The 23335-nt window shown below is 30.0% G+C and overlaps 1 protein-coding gene and 1 long non-coding RNA gene across 7 annotated transcripts in view; one reads left to right on the top strand and one right to left on the bottom strand.

Annotated features, from left to right (window-relative positions):
* Nucleotides 1–23335, bottom strand: part of LOC130663026 (uncharacterized) — a 490048-nt gene that overhangs the window by 149637 nt on the left and 317076 nt on the right. The gene's annotated exons all lie outside the window — the stretch shown is intronic.
* Nucleotides 15431–17714, top strand: LOC130663036 (uncharacterized). Its single transcript, XR_008989149.1, has 6 exons — nucleotides 15431–15541; nucleotides 15784–15901; nucleotides 16040–16565; nucleotides 16675–17020; nucleotides 17115–17251; nucleotides 17399–17714. It is a non-coding gene; the product is annotated as an uncharacterized LOC130663036 (long non-coding RNA).

The raw sequence follows: 23335 nt of genomic DNA, 5'->3' as shown, positions 1-23335 counted from the left end.
TGGAAGGAGATTGTATGCCGTCTTCTGTTATGGATGCTTTAAAAGCAGTAAACGAAAACCAACAACAAAATACAACTAAACGTCATTTTATCGCATTCCATATAATTCTATTATTTAATGTATACTAATCATATGTTATTTTTCAGCAATTTCACAAGATATTGACGAAAATTCAACAGAGGTGAATATTGAAGATGATCAGTTTGACAATGATAATCTCTTCGACAATGAAGAGGATTTCTCTGGCAGAGAATCTTCTGAGAGCAGTGAAGAAGAAGAAGAAAATTAATAACATAATAAATATGTATAAATTTATTTTCATATTATAATTCGAACGTAATTCTTAATTTAATAAAAATTGACAACTGAAAAAAATGATTGAATTATTTAATCCCTAAAAATTATTCTTCCTGTCAAGAAGAAAAAAGTTATTGACCGTGGCCTGGTTTTTGTTTTTTAAGCTTTAATAGTAATTAATAACAATGATTGAATAAGTTATGCGAGACCATAAATTAATATATTCCATGTGTAATTAATTGAAATATCATAAAATACTAAATAACAAAAAATTACATAAAATAAAAGTTTTTTTTCTATTTTTTTTATTGACGTCGGGAAATCAATAATTGGGCCTAAATTTTTAGGATTGTTGCAGAATTTGAACCCGAAAACTGTAACCTATTTAAATAAGGTTATATTCAATTATTTTAAATAAGGTTATTTGTGAATTATTATATCGACGAAACGCGAGAAAATTAAAATTTTCAGAAGCTGTGCGCCTTACCTTACAATACAAAATGATTTTTTTTTTTCGAAAATACAAAATTATGTTAAATATAAATTATTTATTTTACGTAAAATTTTTGCTTAATTATTTTTTCAAGACAAAAATAAAATTTTTGGAATTTCACAATTTTTTAATATATGCGACAAGAGCAATTGTCGTTTCTTAAATTTTTAATTTTTTTATAAATTAAAAAAAAAAAACTTCAGAATACTCCGTTGTAATCACAGAGCTCGAACTATAATCGAAACACGCGGTTTCTCAGTAACCAATCACAGCGCGAGGAGCGTGGGCCCCCATCAGCTGCCGTCATGCGTCGATAAGCTATCTCTCTCGCACCTATGTCGACACATAAGACTTTTCTGTCATATTTATTTTCAAGCTTTATTCACGTCTGGCAATTATTTAAAACCGCTAAATCTGTCTGGCAATTTGCAGATATGATTAAAATTACTCAATAAATACGATGATTAAAATTTGAAATTGCCAAAAGTACATTTTTTGGGAATTATAATAAAATATGTTCAGAGGTGTCTGGCAATATTTTATAACCAACAAAAAAGTCTGGCATTTTTTTTTTTTATTATATATGAGCTAAATTGAAAGAACAAAAAAGAATTAAGTTGCCAAAAATACATTTTGTGGAATTTTTTTTGCAAATGTTATATGCTGCGCAGTAAAAAAATAACCGCTAACTGTTTGCAAGACTCGCAAATTTCGATTCGCGAATTAACAAAATTATATTTTTTCGCTATGTCAACTTGCCGTGAGAACCTTCCCAAAAATGTGTCACCAGCTCTCCGACTAGAAAAGGAAACTATAATTTTCTGATGCGTAGCCGTAAGAGTTGCCGACATGGAGTAGTTTTAAGAGAGGGCTATAGTTTTCTATTCTGCTATCGTGAAAGTTAGAGGCGTGGACTAGTTATGAGAGGGGGCTATAATTTTCTCTTCTGTGACCGTAAAAGTTAGTAGCACTTACCGGTTTATCAAAGGAGATTTTTTTTTTTTTTTATACAACAATACTGAATCGACTTCCTATATCGACAGATTTAATTCGCACATTCTGCATCTATTATATTAAAAAATTTGAAGCCTGGAAACAAATGATTAGACATGAGGAGGCAGTAGCGGGCATGACAATACCTGATCAGGCACAAACACAGACATGATCAGTTCTGTAATTATTGATCCATGTTTAACCAACTATTAACAGGCTTAATCATGTAAATTGTTAATTTTTTCAAGATTGTAGAGCTCGGAAATACAATAATATGAAGGGCATTGTGAAGCTTGCAAAACCTGTGAATATTGACAATAATGTTATGGAACTTAAGGAGCTTGAAAACAGCAGGAAATTTTGGGGTTGCTCTGCAGGTACAACCGGTTTTTCAATTTTTTTGCTTAGAAATATTAGACTGGATTTTCGATACAATTTGATCAATAAGAATAAATTTTATTAACTCTTAATTCTCACGTCAAAAAGCCTATGAGTCTTTTTCCTATGTTTGATCATCATCAATAAAAAAACGTACATTCGAAAATATTGCATCTTCCAATTTCACAATCATCAATCATATAGAGTACAAACACGCTTTTTGTATGACGAATCAATATTCAGGCGCATACAAATGACGAGCACTTCGGAATTTCGAAAATTTGGTAAGAAACATTTCGTAAGGAATGCAATGATGCACAAAAAAGTTGCCAATATGAGATTTTATTATAACACTGATAGTTTTGCTTGAAAAGTTTAGTAATATTGCTATTTACTATGACTTTAACTTTGACTTACATTTCTTTTGATAAAGTTAATTTATATACTGACGATAATAGATATTTATTTCTGACCATTCAATTCTCTAAAAAAATATGTATTGAACTTTACGGTACCGTGGTTCGCTAACGAGTTATGTATGTTGATTCAACGCTTGAATCAAAATAAATAGTTTGGATTTTAGATCAAAACTTTAGCAAATTCTTTCTCATATTAGTTCAACGGTAAATGGAACAAAATGAAATTGGTGCCTCTATAATGATGAATATTGAAAGCTCATATTTGGCTAAAATACTGAGTCTTGAATACTCTTTTGAAATTTTCGAGACACATCTAAAGAAAAAGAAAACTATCCGGAGATCGATTGACCCCGTTGCCAGACCTAAAGCTTCCCGCTGTTTTCGAGGTCAATCAGCCAAAAAACAGCATTGCCAACACTATCAATCTTCTTGAGGATAATGGTGTCCGAAAGTCAATGGTGTTAAAATTTCAAGACAAAATTCGAGTCATATAAGAAGTAACTTCAACACTTTTCAATTGCTGACAGCAACACAATAAATCTGTCTATCGGTTGACCCTGTGGGCCAGCCCCAAAACTTCCCGCTGTTTTCGAGCTCCTTGAGCGTGAACGAATGAACCGATTTCGATAGTTGAGGCGGAAATTGACGTATTTTATTGAGTTCTAGAGCTGATCAGATTTTGGAATTGTTTGGTTAAGTTTTTTTCAAAAATATTTGCAAATAACTGTTTTTTACCATTTTTTTCTCACTCGAAATCTCTCGAATAAATTAACCGATTGAGATGGCTAAGGCGGAAATCGAAGCGATTTATTGAGTTCTAGAGCTGGTTTGATTTTGAAATTGATTGATTCAATTTTTTTGTAGATATTCGAAAAAAAAACGGTTCTCACTATTTCTTTCATCAACGGTATCTTTCAAATGGATTGACCGATTGAGATGGTTAAGATATCAATCGACGCGTTTTATCAAGTTCTAATGCTCATTAAATTTTGAAATTGATTTATCCAGTCATTTTTTAAAAATTCCAAAAAAACCAAGAAGACAGTTTTATTTGAATTCTTTCGTTTTCGATTTATATTAAACGGATAAATTAGTCAGAATAGCTTTCTAGAACCTCAAAACTTCAAGATTTGATAGAAATTTGACTTCCGAAAATCGGAGCGAAATCAACAACTTCCCGAATTTTTTAAAATTTTCAATTTTCGTAGCGGGAAGTTAAAAAAATGTTAACTTATATATTTTGTTTTTGTACCATGGATTATTTTTAGGTTATCTAAAGTGTCAACAATTATTGTTCAACATTGAACTATTCTGTAATAGTAAACATGACCCTAAATATCGCAAACAGTTAACGATTTTCGATTTCTTTTTTCGACAAATAAATTACAAAAAAAAAAAAAAAAAAAAACTATGGACATGTAAAAAAAAAAAGAACGAAGCTACGGATGCAATTTTTTAAATACTTTTTTTTTAACTATGCGAATCATGAACTCTGTCAACTTTATTTTTTTTTTTCAATTGAAAATAATTAACACCCAGGTAACAAAAATAATAACTAACCAAACAAAACTGATGCTTAATGGCGACTTCCGCGTGAATCGAAAAATGACATTTTTTTAATCCAATTCAACTGTCGCTTCAACACTTTTTTATGTTGATTTCGAAGTAACACTTACTAAATGTTGATAATTCCAATTTTCGTATTAGGTAACACTTTCAAAGTGTTGAATAGTAGATTGATCAAAAAGTTTTAAAGTAACACAGAGAATTGAGTTGATTCGACACAAAATCATCGACACAAAAAAAATAACACGGACTGTTGTTAACACAGATACACAATATTTTTTACTGTGTATGGAGGGAACAAAACAGACTAAATAGACAATGTGCTGTTATAAATTTCAAAACATTTGGTGGATTATATTATAAGTTATATGAAAAAAATGAGGAGAATTTTTATTTATTACATTTTTCGTCACCGATATTTTTTGAACTAATTAACCACCTTCGATGTTTAAAACTGCAATCGACGCGTTTTATTAAGTTCTAAAGCTGGCTAAACTTATTAATCGATCAGCCAAGTCTCTTCTGAGAAATTCCAAATAAATGGGTTTACTCAAATACGACCTCATCCTAGCTCTAATATCGGCAGCTCTAATCAAACACAGATTTTATGTAATAAAACATTCATGAAAGTGACACGGCCGATGATCCAAAAACAACTGATACCCGACAATTGGTCTCCGACAATTGATCCTTGAGACAATTGATCCGCCGATAAAATATACTCACACACATATAAATGTGAAAAATTTGTGTGAGTGTATTTTTTATGTTACACGCACCCAAAATTAGTAAAAAAAGGGCGTAATTTTTCACATTTATATGTGTGTGAGTATATTTTATCGGTGGATCAATTAATGCAAGGATCAATTGTCGGGGATCAATCGTCTTTGGATCAACGGTCAGGTAACCATTCATGAATGTATTCTGATTTTAGATGACCATACATAAACCTTTACCTGATTTCATGTAATCATACATAATAATTTTATATTGTACATATGACCATGACAAAAACATTTTTGCACCGAGAGTTTAAATTTTTTATTCAATAAAGTGTCCTGATATCCAAGTTGATGATAAGTTGGCATCAATTTATTGCTGTAACTTGTCGCCGAGTTGAATGCAATAAGTTACCGTGCGCACAAATTGACATCGACTGGGTGTAAGTTTTCTGTTCAACTTAGCGAAAAATTTTGACAAGAGACTGACGCAATCTTTATGGGAAAATCGAAGCTAAATTGTGGCCGACAGCTGCAAAGTGCTTACTTACCGTCAAATTGTTTCAACTAACTGACATCGCCTTGCCAGAACATCACAGTTGCTCATTGAACTTCAAGACAGTATTACCCCTGTAAGTGACGGTCTTTCACTACGACGAATTTTTTCATTTTTACAAACTTTGCTTAACGCTAAACCAAAAAAATTTTCGAAATACCTAAGACCCTCACTTAATATTTTAGTTTCATAGTGTGAGTGTGCGTGTGTGTATGTGTTTGTGTGTGTGAGCATGTTCGTTGCATTTTATTGAGTAGTTGATCATGTTATGAGATTTTTAGGGGCAATATGGGCATGCAACAATTGTAGGCAATGGGTTTTTTTTTATTTAAAATTTATCATATTTAATGAAATTGATGAATAGTTTTAATTCCATGAAATGATTCTATAGTGCAGTTAGCTTAAAAATAAAAGACCATTTGTAGGTGACTTCCTCATAAGATGATCTGATCTAAAAACTATTTTAAAAAATACTCCAAAAAATACTTATAAAAACGTCCAAAAATATTTATGCGAGGATCGCTACGCTGTAAAAAATTTGCGGAGTAAACGCGGAGTGGATGAATTTTTGTTTATTCACTCCCTTTCGGAGTAAAATTCACTCCGAATGGAATTTATCGTGGAGTGGATGATTTCTTATTTATTTGAAGTACTCGGAGTGAATTCAACTCCGAAGGAGAGTTTCAAAAAATATTCATTATAAAAAAGTTACTAATACGTAGTGAGCATAGGTCTTTGATATTTTGACATTTTTTTGAGTACGGCAATAATTATGAGCTCTTTTTTCATGTATTCGCACAATATGATTTTTAAAAATTATAAGCGGCTGACAATGAAATTTTCACAAATATAATTTAACTGAGTCACAAATTGTCATATGACTTACATCAAGCAGACTAAGAGATAACATTTCATATTTTACCGGAATATCAAACATTTCCATAAAACTATGTCACCAAAGCTATTCAATGATTTATTTTTTTCAATATGTGTTATGCATATAAAATTATGATTTAGCGAGTTGCTAAAATATGTTATCAATAAAAAACACAATATTTTAAGCTTACACTGAGAAAAAAATTACTTTTAGGAAAAATGCCCTTGTTTGGTTGAAGATACTCTATTTGGTTCAAGTAAGTTGATTGGCTGAAAAACGTATAAGTTCAGAAAAAACAGTTGGCTGTTTGAATAAAAGAATTTTTTCTTTTCGTTTCAGTAAATCAATTGATTTATTGGCTTAAGATATTTCAACTTTACTCAATACATTTACTATAATTGATCAATTCATTTTCAAAATACTTTTTTAAAATAATTAATCTATGATACAAAATTTATATAGTTTTCAGGCAAGCAATACTTTATACTATTGAACTCACGATAGATTCAGTTGAGCAACTATTAAGCAATTTAATGTCGCAAAAGAATATAGTTCACACAAATATGTACAATATTAATTCAAATTTTAAAAAGTTACTTTCAAGATAATCTACACTCGCATGAATGTAGCATATATGTTATAGCTAAACTTCAAATATTTGATGTCATCATTTAAATATTTTTGTCTCAAAAATATTTACATTGTGTTTAATAAAAAAAAATAAAATTCAATACTAAGTTAATATCATATCCACTAACGCTAAGAGAATACTATAAAATAAACTACACGTTCTCATCCGAAAATGATAATATAACTACATATTTCCTTTAAGTTCATTATTTAGACTTTTTATTCTTACATACAATAATAAAATGAATGAGGTTAGAAATTTTTTCTTTATTTTTAAATTTTCAAGAAGTTACGAGAAAGCGCCTTTTTCTGAAAAAATATTTCTATTGGCAAGGTGCGCGACGAAAACGACATCTGTCGACCGCATTAAATCATCCTCAAAAAGCACAGAGAAAATACGGAAAGTTTTTATAAACAAATAATTAAAATTTTTAAAGATTGCGAAATATATGTGTGATACCACATTTGAAAGGTGGAAAAATATAGAGTAGATTGTACTGAAAAAAATAAGTATCAAAAATTTTAATAAATACAAAATAAATATTATTTTGAACGACATAAGGTTAGCTTGTAATAATAATAATAATAACAATAATAGTCATAATAACAAATGAGTTAAAATAATTATAATTATAATTTTTTCAAAGTTAAAATTATTAATTTGCATTAAGTAAAGAAAGTGAAGTGATTTAAATTATTCGTAATTTTGAATTTTAAAACTCAACAATTAAAAATACTTTGGGTTAAAAATTTGTAATTTAAAAAATTCCCCGTAATAATTTTTAGCCAAAGATGAATATCATGGATGGAAATGTATAAAACTTGCAATTACTATTTCTGTCAGTATTTTTGCAATTAACAACACAACAACTACTTGTTCTTATTTTTTAACATTGCTTTCATTTAACTATTCACAAGACAAGTGCGATTTAACGCGTATTTCGTCCACTGCAGGCGCTACAATCGATTCGATTGTCCCCACCCTATACTCCACACCCTGCCAATACTTAATGATAAAACGTAGTTTTTTGAAGACATCGCTCAAGGTTAGTTATTTCGAGAATTGAAGTATATTTTTAAATGTTTCTAACAGTTGAATATATGAAACTGAATTATTCTCGAAAAAATGTTTTGATTCTATGCGACGATTGAACAAGATTTTTCTCAAAAATCTTATTTATTTTGTCTGTTTTGTACTGAACAAAAAACTTCTTATCTCAAATCTGAATTAGAATATGAATATTATTTTTTTTCCATTCAAAGGAGGTTGTTTCTGAAGCATATAAGTGAGTTCTTTATTCAATGATGTAACATAATTAACTTCATAACTTCGTATTATTACCTGGAGACTCATTTAGTTTAATGCAAAATAAAATTTTTTGTTCAGCAAAATCAAAATCTGGCCTCAAATAAATAATTGTTTGGTATCTTTAATGCATAATGAGCATGCTAAGTAATTACGATCTTACTGAAAAAACACGAAAAATCCGGATGCATAGCATAAATTGATAAAAAATATCAACCTAAATCAGAAAAGTATTCTTTCACAAAATGACAGTTTTGTTTCAAGTCAGTCTGTTTTCTCAACTCGAAAAATTATTTCTGAATTGTAGACTAAAAATCTTGAATGAAGTATTTTAAAAATCTCCAACCAAAAGTTTTGCTCTCGATCAGAAAATTTTCATTCTTGAAACAAGTATTTAATATTCTTGAAGCGAGTATTTGTAATCTTGTACCAATATTGTTGTCAAAAAATTTATTTTCTTGTTTCCAAATATTTAGGGCATTCTTTGGATAAAGATTGCAACAGAAAATTCTCTTTATTGTAGCTATATTACAGTTTTGAAAAATACACTGGTCACAAAAATTAAGGGATAGAAAAAAAATTTGAAATTTTTGGGTGATTTTCAACATGCTGTAACTCGGTGAAAAATAGTTGTAGAAAAAAAAAAGAATAAAGCAAATTGTAGCCTCTAGTTTCTTGTTTTCAGATCTGGACCTCAAATTTTTTTGTCATGCACGATTCCGGAGTAATCTTAAGAAAACCGACAAAAAAAAAATTTTCAAAATTTTTGCTCGTCTTCCAAGAAGTCTATGGGCTTCAATAAATTGTTTTGGGGAAACCGACCTTATGACTCTTGAAGGAAATTCTATGCTCTTTAATTTGGCGGCCTAAAAATCTCTCTACGACGATTCGGCGCCAAGTTATCATTGATGGTGTGACACTTTTTCGGACCAAGACAATTCATCCCCGATGATTCATCTCCAACAATTCATCCCCGCGGGAATTTATCCCTGCGACAGTTCATTCTTTGATAACTCATCCCTGACAACTCATCACTTAATTCTGATATTCTTAATAGAAATCAAGAAATTTTAAATAAAATTCAATAAAAAAAAAAAAAAACTAAAACAAAAACGAAATTTAATCAAAAAAAAAAAAATATATTTTTAGGTAGATTTCTTTAGAAATCGGACTATTGCAATGGGTCTCATGATCGAATTATCAAAGAATTTTACCACCATATATCTTCGTTCTTCCCTGATTAAACAAAAGTATTTGACAGGATTAAAAAAATTTATATCCTTATGAATGCTATCGAATCCTGAAAATATGATTCAGAAGAATTTAACATGATTCAAATTTTTTAATTCTGTTAAATACTATTTAATCCTGAAAACATGATTTAACAGGATTTGAAATGATTTAAACTGTTAAATACTTTTAAATACTTTTTAATCCTAAAAAGATAACGAAATATAAAAATTATTTCAGGATTAAAAAGTATTCGGTAGCATAAGAAATTTGAAATACTGGTTCAATCCTTCTATATCCTAAAAAGGTTATGAAATAAAAACATTATTTCAGGATTAATAAGTATTTGGTAGCATTAGAAATTTCAAACACTGGTTAAATCCTTCTATATCCTAAAAAGGTAATTAAATAAAAAAATTATTTCAGGATTAAAAAGTATTCGGTAGCATTAGAAATTTCAAATACTGATTAAATTCGTTTATATCCTAAAAAGATAACGGAATGAAAACATGATTTCAGGATTAAAAAGTATTCAATAGCATTAAAAATTTCAAATACTGGTTGAATCCGTTTACATCCTAAAAAGGTTATGAAATAAAAAAATTATTTCAGGATTAAAAAGTATTCAATAGCATTAAAAATTTCAAATACTGGTTAAATCCTTCTATATCCTAAAAAGATAATTAAATAAAAAAATTATTTCAGGATTAAAAAGTATTCGGTAGCATTAGAAATTTTAAATGCTAGTTGAATCCTTTTATATCCTAAAAAGATAACGAAATAAAAACATTATTTCAGGATTAAAAAGTATTCAATAGCATTAGAATTTTCAAATACTGGTTAAATTCATTTAAATCCTAAAAAAATAACGAAATATAAAAATTATTTCAGGATTAAAAAGTATTCGATAGCATTAAAAATTTTAAATACTGGTTGAATCCTTTTATATCCTAAAAAGATAACGAAATAAAAACATTATTTCAGGATCAAAAAGTATTCAATAGAACTAGAAATTTCAAATGCTAGTTAAATCCTTTCAAATCCTTCTACTCCTTTCGATTATTTTAGTATTAAAAAGTATTTAATATGATTAATCGTGAATTTTGAAAAAGGATTTACAGTATTTATCAGGATTTGAAAGTATTAAAATTTTAATCCTTTTTAATCCTGTCAAATACATTTTTTTAATCAGGGTTTACCTAGTAGAGTCAAAAAATACTATCGACTCAAAAGTTTATATATGTATATTAGGGTGCTTCATTTCGGAGCCAGATTTTTTTTTTCGAGTGCATGTGTTAAAAACTATAGTACAACACAAAAAAAAAATTTTTGCGCCAGAAAAAAAAATTCCATGTCGATTACAGACCTAGCTCATTGAAAAATTCAATTTTCCCATTTAAATAACATGGGAAAAATTTTTTTTTTAGCTTTAAGTATTTTTAACCTTGTTAACAAATCAATAGATCGAATAGACTAATACATACTTTTGTAGGGAATTGAGCGTTCTACAAAAAAGGTTTCTTATCATTTTTCGATAAATCCATCTATTCAAAAGTTATTAGAGCTCGAAGTAAAGTTGGAGACCTTTTTACTTTTCAGGTGAAACTATCAGTCTTATCACGAAATTTTATGAAATCTTTTTTGTTGACAATTTTATTCTCTACAAGTTATTATCAGTGAAATTTTTTCAAATTCCGCATTATTTTCTATTTATTTTCATTCTAATTTCAAGCTCTTAAAAATGTAGTTCTGGCCGATTTCAAGAGCTCGACATTAAAATAGAAATAACTAGAAAACGATGCTGGATCTTAAAAAACTTTACTAACAATAATTTGAAGGGAATAAAATTGTCAACAAAAAAGATCATATAACATTTTGTGATAAGTCTAATAGTTTCGCCGGAATAGTAAAAAGATCTCCAACTTTACTTCGAGCTCCAATAACTTTTGAACAGATGGGTTTATCGAAAAATGATAAGAGACCTTTTTTGTAGAGCGTTCAATTTCCTACGAAAATATGTATTAGTCTATTTGATCTATTGATTTGTTTAATGAGTTAACGATACTTAAAGCTAAATAAAAAATTTTTCCCGTGTTATATAAACTATAATAATAAAATCCCGATGGCTGTTGGGCTCGAACCTACATCCGTCTGATTTAAAGTCCTTGATGCTAACCACTGCGCTGACACTCATATGTAATTTTGTAAGTGTAATTATTATATTCATTATGATTTCAAAGAATAACCGATAAAGAAGTAAAAAATCCGTGCTGCAATGATTGACGTAATTTTTATACAATATTCTTTTGTACTTTGCTTAATTTTTACCTTGTAAATAAAATATTTTAAGGGACTGGATAACTTTTCTATTAATAAGGATATCCTCATGTAGTCTTGATAAGGAACACGTCAGGTTGACCTATCAGCAAATAAATTTTTTTAACTTTCCCGTTAAGAAAATCGATGATTCTCGAAAAATTCAGGAAGTTACTTTTTAACTAATGAACTGGTACTTTTTAACTAATGAACCGATTTAGATGTTTAAGGTGGCAATCGAAAGAGCTTGTTGGCCGTCAACTTTCCTGAAAATTTCAGATCATTTGATCAAGTAGACTCAAAAATATTGGTGAATTACGAAAAAAAAAATTTTTTTTTTTTAGTTTTTTATTAATTTCTCAGAAACGAGTTGAACAATCCACTTCAAAATCTAATCAACTCTAGAACTTAATAAAATGCGTTGATCGCCGCCTTAACCATCTCAATTGGTTAATTTGTTCGAGAGATATCGTAGAAGAAAGAAATGGTGAAAAACGGGTTTCTCCAAATATCTTCGAAACGGCAGAACGGATCGATTCCAAAATTATATCAGCTCTAGAATTCGAGAAAACGCGCCGATTGCCTTCTCAAACGTCTAAATCGGTTCATTAGTTCAAAAGATATCGGCGCTGAAAAGTTAAGAAAATAACATAAAACGTTATTTTTTCCGGATAAATCAAAATATAATGTACTAATTGTGTCTGAAATCATATCAACTATTCGTCTTTATAATCTCTTTCGATCATCATAGAATGTCATCTAACTTGTTCTTTAGTTTAAATCATATTATCAGCAAAAATTGAGAAAACCCAGTTTTTAATATGTTTCTCGGATATTTCATATGTTATTGCCCTGACCTAAGTCAAAACTCACTCAAATCTTGATTTTGATCACTGACATTGATTTCTGCCTCGATACATTTATTTCATTGAACATAATCGTAAATAAAAATTTGAAAACCGCTTCTCCATTAATAATTTTCGATTCTTAACTTGTCAAACTTTAGCAAAATACGTCACTTGGTAGAGCTTGAAAAGCTCATAAAAAATAAACCCAGGTAATTGCATTTTCAAGCTCGAAGAGCTTGAAAATATATTTACAGCAATGTTTTCAAGCTCTTTGAGCTCGAAAACATCGGGAAGTTGTGGGGCTGGCCCGCAGGGTCAACCGACGCCCAGATTTTCAACTTCCCGCTAAGAAAATTGTAAATTATAAAAAATTCGGGAAGTTATTGGTTTCGGTCCGATTTACGAAAATCGAATTTTCATCAGTTGTCGAGGTCCTAGGAAGCTATTCTGACTAATTTCAAGATAATGCCCGAGTGTATGTATGTATGTATGTACGTATGTACGTACGTACGTACGTACGTATGTAAATACCTGTATCTTTTGAACGGATGAACTGAGTTTGAACTTTAAGGTGTCATTCGACGCGGCTTGTCAATATCTCGAAGCTGTAAGAAAATTGAGCTTGATCGGTAGGGCTCGTTCAGAGATATTCCCAAAATAGAATTTGTTCGAAAATGTTTTTTTTTGATAACTTTTAATGTGCTCGATGGATTGATTCCAAAATGGACTGAGCTCTAGAGCTTTATAAGCCGCGTCGAATGTCACCTCAACCATCAAAATCGGTTCATTCGTTCAAGAGAAACCGTTGTCAAAAGAATTAAAAAAAAAAAAATTTTTTTATTTTTTCTGAAATATCTCAAAAACGACTCGATAAATCGAATTCAAAATTTGATCAGCTTTAGAACTTGATAAAACGCGTCGATTGCTACCTCAACCGTCTCAATCAGTTTATTCGTTTGAGAGATGTCGTTGGAGAAAAAATGGTAAAAAACGTTTTTTTTTCGAAAACAACAGCACACAAACGTATTTTCGAGCTCGAAGAGCTCGAAAATATATTCACAATAATGTTTTCGAGGTTCTTGAGCTCGAAAACAGTGGGAAGTTTTGGGGCTGGCCCGCAGGGTCAACTGATAGACCGATTTTTTGAATAAAGATATCCTGATGAAGTTCTAATACGGAACTTGTCAGGTCAGCCGGATGGCAAATAACTTTTTTTTAAATAAGGATATCCTGATGAGTTCCTGATAAGGAACTCGTCTGGTTTGCCTTAATAAGGCAAACCTTATATTAACCTGACGAGGTCCTTATGCACGGAAAAAAGAGCAGTTGAAAAATTACAGTTTCTACAGTAGAAAAGGCTTTCAGAGCAAAAATTTTTAAACATTAAAGCTTAAAATGTAATGTTAGAAATTTGTTATAGTAATAAAATTAATATAATTTTAAGCAGCTAATGTTACAGTTTAAATCGACAGTATCGAGTTTGAAACTGTAATATTTGTTATTTCTGTAAAATTTACTGATAAAAAATGTAATTTGTACAGTTTCAGACTCGGAGCGCTTTACTACTATACGAAACTGTAATTTTTCAACTGCTCTTTTTTCCGTGTGGTACTTAAGGCAAATAGGGAAAAAATTCTAGTCAGTATGATACACTGTAAAAAATCAGTAGGAATTCGGAGTAATTACGGACTTTATCTAAATCCAAATTTACTCCGTTACTCAGAATTTCAGAGTTTCAGAGTTTTAAAAAAAAAGTCACTCCGCATACGGAGTAAATAGGGAGTTTGACTCTTTAGCGGAGTAGTCTAGATTCTATTTCAGTCTGCATAATAGATTTGGAGTTTTAATAGTAAAATAAACTCGCCTTTGGAGGAAATTTGACTCCGATTAATCGAGCTTGAGCTAAGAGTGGGTGCCCCTGCCTTGGCCGTCCAATAGCAGTCCAGACTTGGGCCAAGGTAGGATTACCTAAGTTTGGCTATAACTATTGTTTAATAAGTAGATCATATAAATATATTAGTTCAATATTAGTAAATTCGTTCAGTAGCTATCGTTCGGACCTAGCAATCAGAAGGACGACAGTTCACGCCCAGAGCCCAGCAGAATTTTCACTGAGTTTTTTTCGCATCATTTACCTCCCTTTGATAGTTTAAACGTTAATGATCATGAACTCTACAAGGTTAATAATAATAATTTTTTTTTTTTAATTAAATTTATCTGTTTCTTCGATGTATGGGCCAGATCTGGCAACGAAGCCCGGGCCAGGTCTGGCAATGAATCATGAGCCAGGTCTAGCAATCAGGATAGGCCCTGTGTTATCATTCCAGACTTATACCAAGGCTGGCTTGTAAGCTTGGCCCAAGGATACTGGACTCTTTCATTGAGTCCTCGGAATAATTGTAACCGTTGCAGAATGTAACGTTACAATTTATTGGCATGTGAAAAACTCCAAAACAAAACTTTCTTGACGCAAGACTGTAATAGCCTTGGTTTCAGTAAGTAACACATTTTGTTTAAGAAAAGTGTTTATTATATCAAGATACGCAAATTTAAAAAATGAGTAATTCTACTACTGAATCGAGTGTGAAAAAAGTATAGTTTTAAAAATTTTTCTTTTTAAGTAACAAAATTATTTTACTTCATCCAAGAAATATCTGGTTTACCCTCTGTCTACTAAACAATTTCTTTGATAAAAAAGAATGATCTCCATCCGATAAATTTTTTTTTGTGTATATGTGTGTTTATTCTGTGATTTTCTTTTGTTTAAGTTATGCGATTGTTTTATTTATAAATTAAGATTGATTTAGTATCATCGTTTGTTATTAAAAAAAAAAATTATCATAATGACAGATATTTATGTCAAAGATTTTTTAGTTTTGTGTGGCTTGGATGAATATTCTGAAGTTTTTGAAGGTATGTGTACCATTTTTTTATAGTGGAAACCTAAACATGCAAACCTCTCAATAAGACAATTTATAGATAAATTGAGAAAAAGATAGATAGCCCGAACTGGGAATCGAACCCAGACCTATTCGGTATCACGCCGAGTGCTCTACCAGTTGAGCTATCTACACTACTCAATATTTTATTAATGTTGTTCAAATAAAATTTACAGTATTAACTTACTCTTTATTGATTTAAAATTTTATGTATAGATTACGGCGTTGATAAAAAAAGTTGTTTCGATTAAACGATAATCTAATAAATAATTACGTCTCCAGTCCAGAGCATAGAATTATATTGAAGACTAAATTGAAAGAAATAATATCTAACGTGAGTAACACAAATAGTTTTTTAATTTATTATTATAATAATATTTTTTTTTAATGTGGTGGATAAATATCCTAAAATATTAACCATTTATTGCACACCAAAAATTTAGTTAAATTTTGAAAATTATTAATTTTATAGAATGACAACTGTGGAGAAAACGACGAAGATGGTTTATCAGTAGTATCTTATGAAGAAAATGTAGCTCTCGAAGTTTTGACTGATATTTATGCCCAAAAAATTTGTTTGTTTAGCAGAATATCTGTATCTGAAATCGAAAAAATTCTTCACTCAAATTATATAACAAATTATTTGGTTAATAATTATAAACCTGATGTTGGAATTGATGATTCACAATCAAATTGTATTGTAGACGTAATTGCTAATAATTTGCTGTTAATTACTGAAGACTGGGAAAGTCCACACTATGAGACTATTGCAAAAAATATCATAAAAATTTTTCCAAGTGAAGATTTAGCTACTTACTATATTCCACGAATATTAAAAAAAGAATCTCGTGACAACGCATATCATCCTCCTCGTGGAAAAATCGTTGACAAGTTTAAAAATTCAAAATATGAATGTCGTAAGTATTCAGGACGCTGTCAAAAAAGATTGAGAGATCCGTCATCAGATGAAAATACTGCTAAGATTCCTAAACTTGATGGTAATGTATTATTTACATACACATCATAACTCTAATTCAAATTAAAAAAAAATTTCTTCAATTAATTAATTGTTTTATGAAAATTCGAAACGAATTATTTTTTTCAAAGCAAAACTTAAACGTACAAGATAGCGTAAAGTGGTTGGAGGAATTCGAGTACCCAAATGAAGATCTTATTACACATTGGAATATTGCAGCTAACTACCGTTCTGATTGGATAAAAAAAAGCAACTCCGGAGTAGCCGATATTATCACTGCATGGCCAGTTTTAAAAAACCCTGCAGTTGGTATCAAATTAATTCTTGAAGACTTTAATAGTTTAGGTCTAATCACTGGAAATCCAATAAGTAAATGGGGTAAATTTATAAAAAATATACGGGATTTAACGACACCACTAAAAAACGACTACGTCAAGACTTTGTGTGAAGTCATTGAGTTGGAGTCATCATCAAAGAGTATAACATTTTTCAGATTTTATTTATACAGTTATATTAGCTTTTAATTTATTTCTTTAGTTTTAAATATTACAGTAATTGATTCTATACCTAGATTCTCGAGTTGTTGCTCAATTATTATTGATTCCTCATCTTATCGCTCCGAAAGTGAAATTATCGAAAACTAATGAATTTAAATCTCCAAAATGTTCAACTCAAATTACAAAAAACAGTCTTGTAATTATTGTAAAAGTACGTATGATTTTCAATTTGTTATAAAAAAAAAAACTCTCAAAGAGTGCTCAATAAATAAAGTTAGTTTATTTTATTACATAAATAATTTAAAGATTTTTGATATTAAAATAAACAGTATTTTTTTATTTTGTTCGATTGCTAAAGCGCATGATGATATCAAGAAAGCTTCAGGTAATACATTTTTACCTCCGCACATTGTTGCGATTGGGCAAGCTGTTTCCTACATCAAGGCATTGTATCTTTGTGTGGATTCGATAAAGTATCCTGTTGAAGGTATACAAGCTATTGACGCTTGTTTTAAATTTTACTTCGTTTTTTATATTAACTACCCTAAAGCAAGCCGTTATATATGGAATACAATACAACAAGTTTTATACAATTTTACAACTAAACAAGATTACCAAGAGTCTCATGTAATGAGATTGATGAAAAAGTTGCAGCGGTCATTTAATGATGACAATTCAACGTGAATAATTGACTAATTTCTATGCCAATATTTGAATAATGACTTCATTACCAACCCGATAATTACCTGAATTAATTATGAAGCCATTATTTTATTGCTTTTTTTTGTTTAGTATGATGAAATTTTTTTTAATTATCCAATAACTTACTTGATTCTGGTTAAAACTCTTGAATATCATTGATATAGCGATTTAAAGGAGTGAAGTTTCTCATGTTAAAATATTTACTTAATATTATTTTATGCTCCACTAAAAATCTTGAAAACGTGTTGAATTAATATGTTATTAAAATACTTTACACATATTAAAATCATTGATGTGATTACAATAGAATAATATTGAGTAAAATAACAGAAGATTAATAGTATTTTTCCCGAATAGTTTATATTGTTCAATGCTTAAATGTTTCATTTGATTTTATAATTTCAATTTATTAATTAATTGATGTATACACTGAGAAAAAAAAATACTTGTATCAAGAACATTTACTCGATACAAGGACATACATTCTTGATAATTTTCAAGAATATACAATTTCGTCTCAAGAATTCGTAAAATTGAAGGAAATAATTTTTATTTAATTCAAGTAAAGCTATTCTTTTGTTTACTCATAATATAATATCAAATTCATATAATAACAAAAATAAATTTGATGCTCTTTTCTCAAGAAATTGATAATTAATGATAATATAATAAATATTTTGAACGGATTTCTTGAACAAAGAAATTCTGGTTTGGAAAATAGTATTTTTTTTCTCAGTGTATTAATTAAAGTTTTCCCAACAACTTTGTTTACTACTTTATTCTTCAAATGAGTCTCATAAAAAAATAATTTATAATACTCCAATATTATTTCGATGTATCAACTTAATAGTACGATCGATAAAAGTTAATTATTATCCGTTTAATTTTTTTTTTCCATATTTCGAGATTATATTAAATTATTTTAGGATTATTATGGCCCACGCATGCCCTTTCTGTCAAAAATATTTAGATTTTCCTGACTTAATGACTCATATTAAAATAGATCATAAATTACAAAAACAACAACAATGTAATTGTTGTCATCTCTATAGTAGTTTCGAAAATATTTATAGCTATATGAAACATTTAAATGCGAAGCATTTGGATTCAAAAATATCTTCGAATAGTTCAGTCATACGAGTAAACTCATTAAATAACGTTTCTGTTTTTTTAAACAAATATACTGATGAACTGACCGATATCACTCCTTTAAAAAAATTAAAACTTGACGAATCATTCTCAAAACAATCTGAATCAATTCATTGTAGTAGTTCCTCAATTGATAGTAATTGTTGTTTAATTGATAAAGAAGACGAATATCAACCTCAAAACCTAATTTTACAAAATAAAAGGTCATTTTTGTCTAATAAAATAACACATAAAGATTTTCAAAAAACTCAATTAGATACACCACATTGTTCTTTAAATAATTCTGTGGCAATCCGAACAGAAACAGTGAATAATTTTAGTGGTCGAATGACAAAAAGTTCTATAGACAATGATACCTTATTTGATTCCGGCAATAAAGCTTTTGATAATGTAAATAAATTCGCAATGAAATGGCACAGTAAATTAGAAATACCGCGATGTATGGCCCAAGAGCTGATCAATGACGTAGCTAGTTTAAATAATTCTCTTCTATCTGACACATTCAATCAAACAAATTGTTCTTTGGACCGTGAACATATGGGTTCATTATCACAAGTAGCACAGAATACTTTTTCCCATTTTAAAACAGAGCACCTGACACTAAACATTTTTAAAGCTTCTAAAAATTATATACCTCCCCGTTCGCTCATCATAACAAATGTTTTACATTCGAGAAAAATGAATAAAATGCGCAGTATACGAAGTAAACCAATAAAAATTGAATCGATACCTATTAAATTGGTTTTAGAAAGATTTTTGTCTCTTCCAAATAGTTTTAAGATAATTACAGATCATATGGAGACAGTAAAGTGCAGCAAACGTGTTATCTCACCTCTACAAGGTAATCTTTGGAAAAATATAGAAACTAAATTTTCGGGTAAAATTGTATTACCATTATTATTCTATTTTGATGACTTCGAAATTAAAAACATTTTCGGATCTCATCGAGGTTTACATAAGCTTGGTGCAGTTTATATATCCATGCCTTGTCTGCCAAAAGAATATTCTAGTCTTGTTAATAATATTTTTCTTGCACAGCTGCATAATAGCAGAGACTATAAAAATTTATCAAACCGTAAAATTTTTGCTCATATAAAAAAACAACTAGCTGAATTGGAGCAAAATGGCTTAGTTATTAATGTAAATAGGAAAAAAATTACTATTTATTTCGCGTTGTTGTCAGTTATTGGGGACAACTTAGGACAGCATGAGCTTCTAGGATTTACAACCAATTTCTGGCATAATTCAGCGTGTCGCATATGTTTGGCAACTAAAATTACTCGTAGTAAACTGTCAGAAAAAAAAAATACTTAGAAAAAAAATTAATTATAAAAAACATTCACGCGAAAAATCACATGGAGTTACCGAAGAATGTGTGTTTAATGATTTAAAAAATTACCATATTATTGATAACGTTTCAATTGATTGTATGCATGATTTGTATGAAGGAGTTTGTCGATACGTAATTCCAAAAATACTGTATAATTTAATTAAAATTCACAAATATTTTTCGATTGATACTTTAAATTCTACAATAAAAAATTTTGATCACGGTTCCTCTTATGGGTTAAATATTCCTCCTGAAATAAAAATTGCTGCTTTGAAAAAAGGTTCGCTTATAATATCCGCATCTGAAATGAAAACATTAATTAAATATCTCGGTTGTTATGTAGGAGGTCTTATTCGTCAAGAAAATAAAGAATAGAAACTATATACATTACTAAGGCAAATAATATCTATTGTTGATAGTGTAACGAGTAAAATAATGGGTTAAATTAGAATTATTAATTAAACATTAAATATAAGCCAAATTAATTATGAATCAAAATCATTTTAACTACCAGAAAATCAGAACTTGGATGAATTCGCAAATTGTTACCAATTATACATCACCACATTGATAATTTCCAATAAATAGTTACCCCTTTTTGCTCAGTTTAGCTCGCCGGAGTCCAGGGTTCAAAAGGGGTCTTTAATTTATAGACAGTTTTATGAATAAACAATAATCAAAACTTTATTTAAACAAAACAAAAACCTTTTTACATGAGCTCCGATGCTCAGTTCTACTACTCTTACAATAATTAACATCCATAATTTAACGCGGGTTAATAACAAAATGTCACTGGTTATTAATATTTCCACGCGGTCACGTAACACACAAAATACACACACACACATACCAAAATTTACGCGGCCTAACATCGCGGTCTACCCCTTCCCGGTTGCTTCAGGGGAGTCTGGTCGACTACCCCGTCGGCCCTACACGCGTCCTATCCCCCGAAGGTAAGCGGATGGTCTCCGACCTCTCCGACAAACCCCCATCTACTCGGCTAAGATCACCCTTTGGCAGAATGCCTCTGGGTGGGGATGCTCAACCCTCCATGAGAGAAAAGGTTCGTTTACCTGGTTCGGTCGAGCTCCTGGTAAACGGCCTTCCTTGATGTTGACTGGGAATGGTCTTCCTCGGACAACCTCTTGGAGAGACTAAGTTCGCCTCTACGGGCTTATATGCGCGGTTTTATCGTCATATCTATCCGCTGTAGATGTGGACGGAAATAAATTCCATCACCCTCTATTGTCGAAATCGAAAGTATACTGTTTGTAGAATTCTTCTAAGTCCAGAGTTATAGAGTCAAACGGAATCGAGAAAAAATAATTTTATCAAATGTAAAACTGAATTTAAAGACAAATAATTCGTTTAAGATGTTAAGTAAATACTAACTACCAAGAACTTAGCCGTGCGAGCGACGGTAATCCGGGCGGACGGATAGAAAATGAAAGAATGAACGATTGAAATATTAGAGTTTATTTCAATTTCAGCTAATATTTCTCGTATTTCAGTTTATTTTATAATTCTTTCAATCTCTTGAATCTTTTAAAAGGTTCATTTGAAATCTCTATAAGCGTTTTTATTCTATTTCCTTTGACTCTGCCTGCTCAGGACTTAAAATAATTTTCGCTTGGGCGCGCATTCACATACTCATACAGTGCATCCATATAATTTTGTATCTCGCTAGATTCATTCAACTTAAACTTAAAAGTCGATAAACACAGTAATATAAGTATAAATAAATAATAATACGTCATTACCGAACGGAAATAATAATGTTTATAATAAGAAAAGAAAAAAAAATAAACCCAATAGTATATAAAAGTAATACAAGAAATTAGTATAAGTCATATTAATAAGAAATAATAGAAATATAAATAAGAAATAGTTTTTAAGTCAGTAGATTTAAGAGTAGTAGTAAGTACATAGTAGATTAGTAATTAGTTGTTTAAACAATAAAACAAACATAGTATTAGAATTTTAGTCCTAGATTTAAGTATAGTAATAATACTAGTTTTAAGTAATTATAGTGACAATAATTTAGTATAATAATATAAACGATAAGTAGTAATAAGAACTAGTGGCAATAAGTAAATCAATAGTAATTAGATAGAATACTAAATATAAGGAAAAAATAGTCATGAAGTAGTATTAAGTCATAAGTAGTGTCGCAACTTTTGCCCGTTTAAAAAGTCCTAGAGAAAAAAAATTGAAAATCGTAAAATTAAAAAATTCAAAAGTCGTGATTTCAAATAACGAGGCAGCTAATTTCACGATTCCGAATATTTATTTAGAATCCTGCTTAGAAAAACAAAGACATAGTTATGATTGAAGCTAGCAAAAAAACCCGTCTGAAAAAATCAGAGTTATTCAAAAAATGAATTCAAATGCTTAAATAAAACAGAACGATTCGATAAAAAAAATTAATTCACAACGAAAATTAACTGTCAATCTGACATACTGAACGTAAGAGGAAATGAAATATGTGTCAATTAAATAATAATGATCCCACACACTTTCCCACACATTATCCCACACATTATCCCACACATTTTCCCACACGATTTGCCACACATTCAGTTACACATTATCCCACACACTTTCGCACAAATTATCCCACACATTTTCCCACACATTTAGCCACACAATCAGACATACATTATCGCACACATTTTCCCACACACTTTACCACAAATTATCCCACACATTCTCCCATACATTTAGCCACACAATCAAACACACATTATCCCACACATTTTTCCACAGATTTTCCCACACATTTAGCCACACATTTTACCACACGCTTTCCCACACATTCAGTCACAGATTATCCCACACATTTTCTCAAACATTATCCCACACACTTTCCCACACATTCAGCCACACACTTTCGCACACATTATCCCACACATTTTCCCACACATTATCCCACGGATTTTCCAACACATTCTTCCACAAATTTTCCCACACATTTAGCCACACATTTAGCCACACATTTTCCCATACATTATCCCACACATTTTCCCACACATTCAGCCACACACTTTCGCACACATTATCCCACACATTTTCCCACACATTATCCCACGGATTTTCCAACACATTCTTCCACAA

This window comes from Microplitis mediator, chromosome 2, assembly GCF_029852145.1.
Source record: "Microplitis mediator isolate UGA2020A chromosome 2, iyMicMedi2.1, whole genome shotgun sequence".
NCBI classification, from domain to species: domain Eukaryota; kingdom Metazoa; phylum Arthropoda; class Insecta; order Hymenoptera; family Braconidae; genus Microplitis; species Microplitis mediator.
This window is presented reverse-complemented; position numbering and strand designations above follow the sequence as displayed.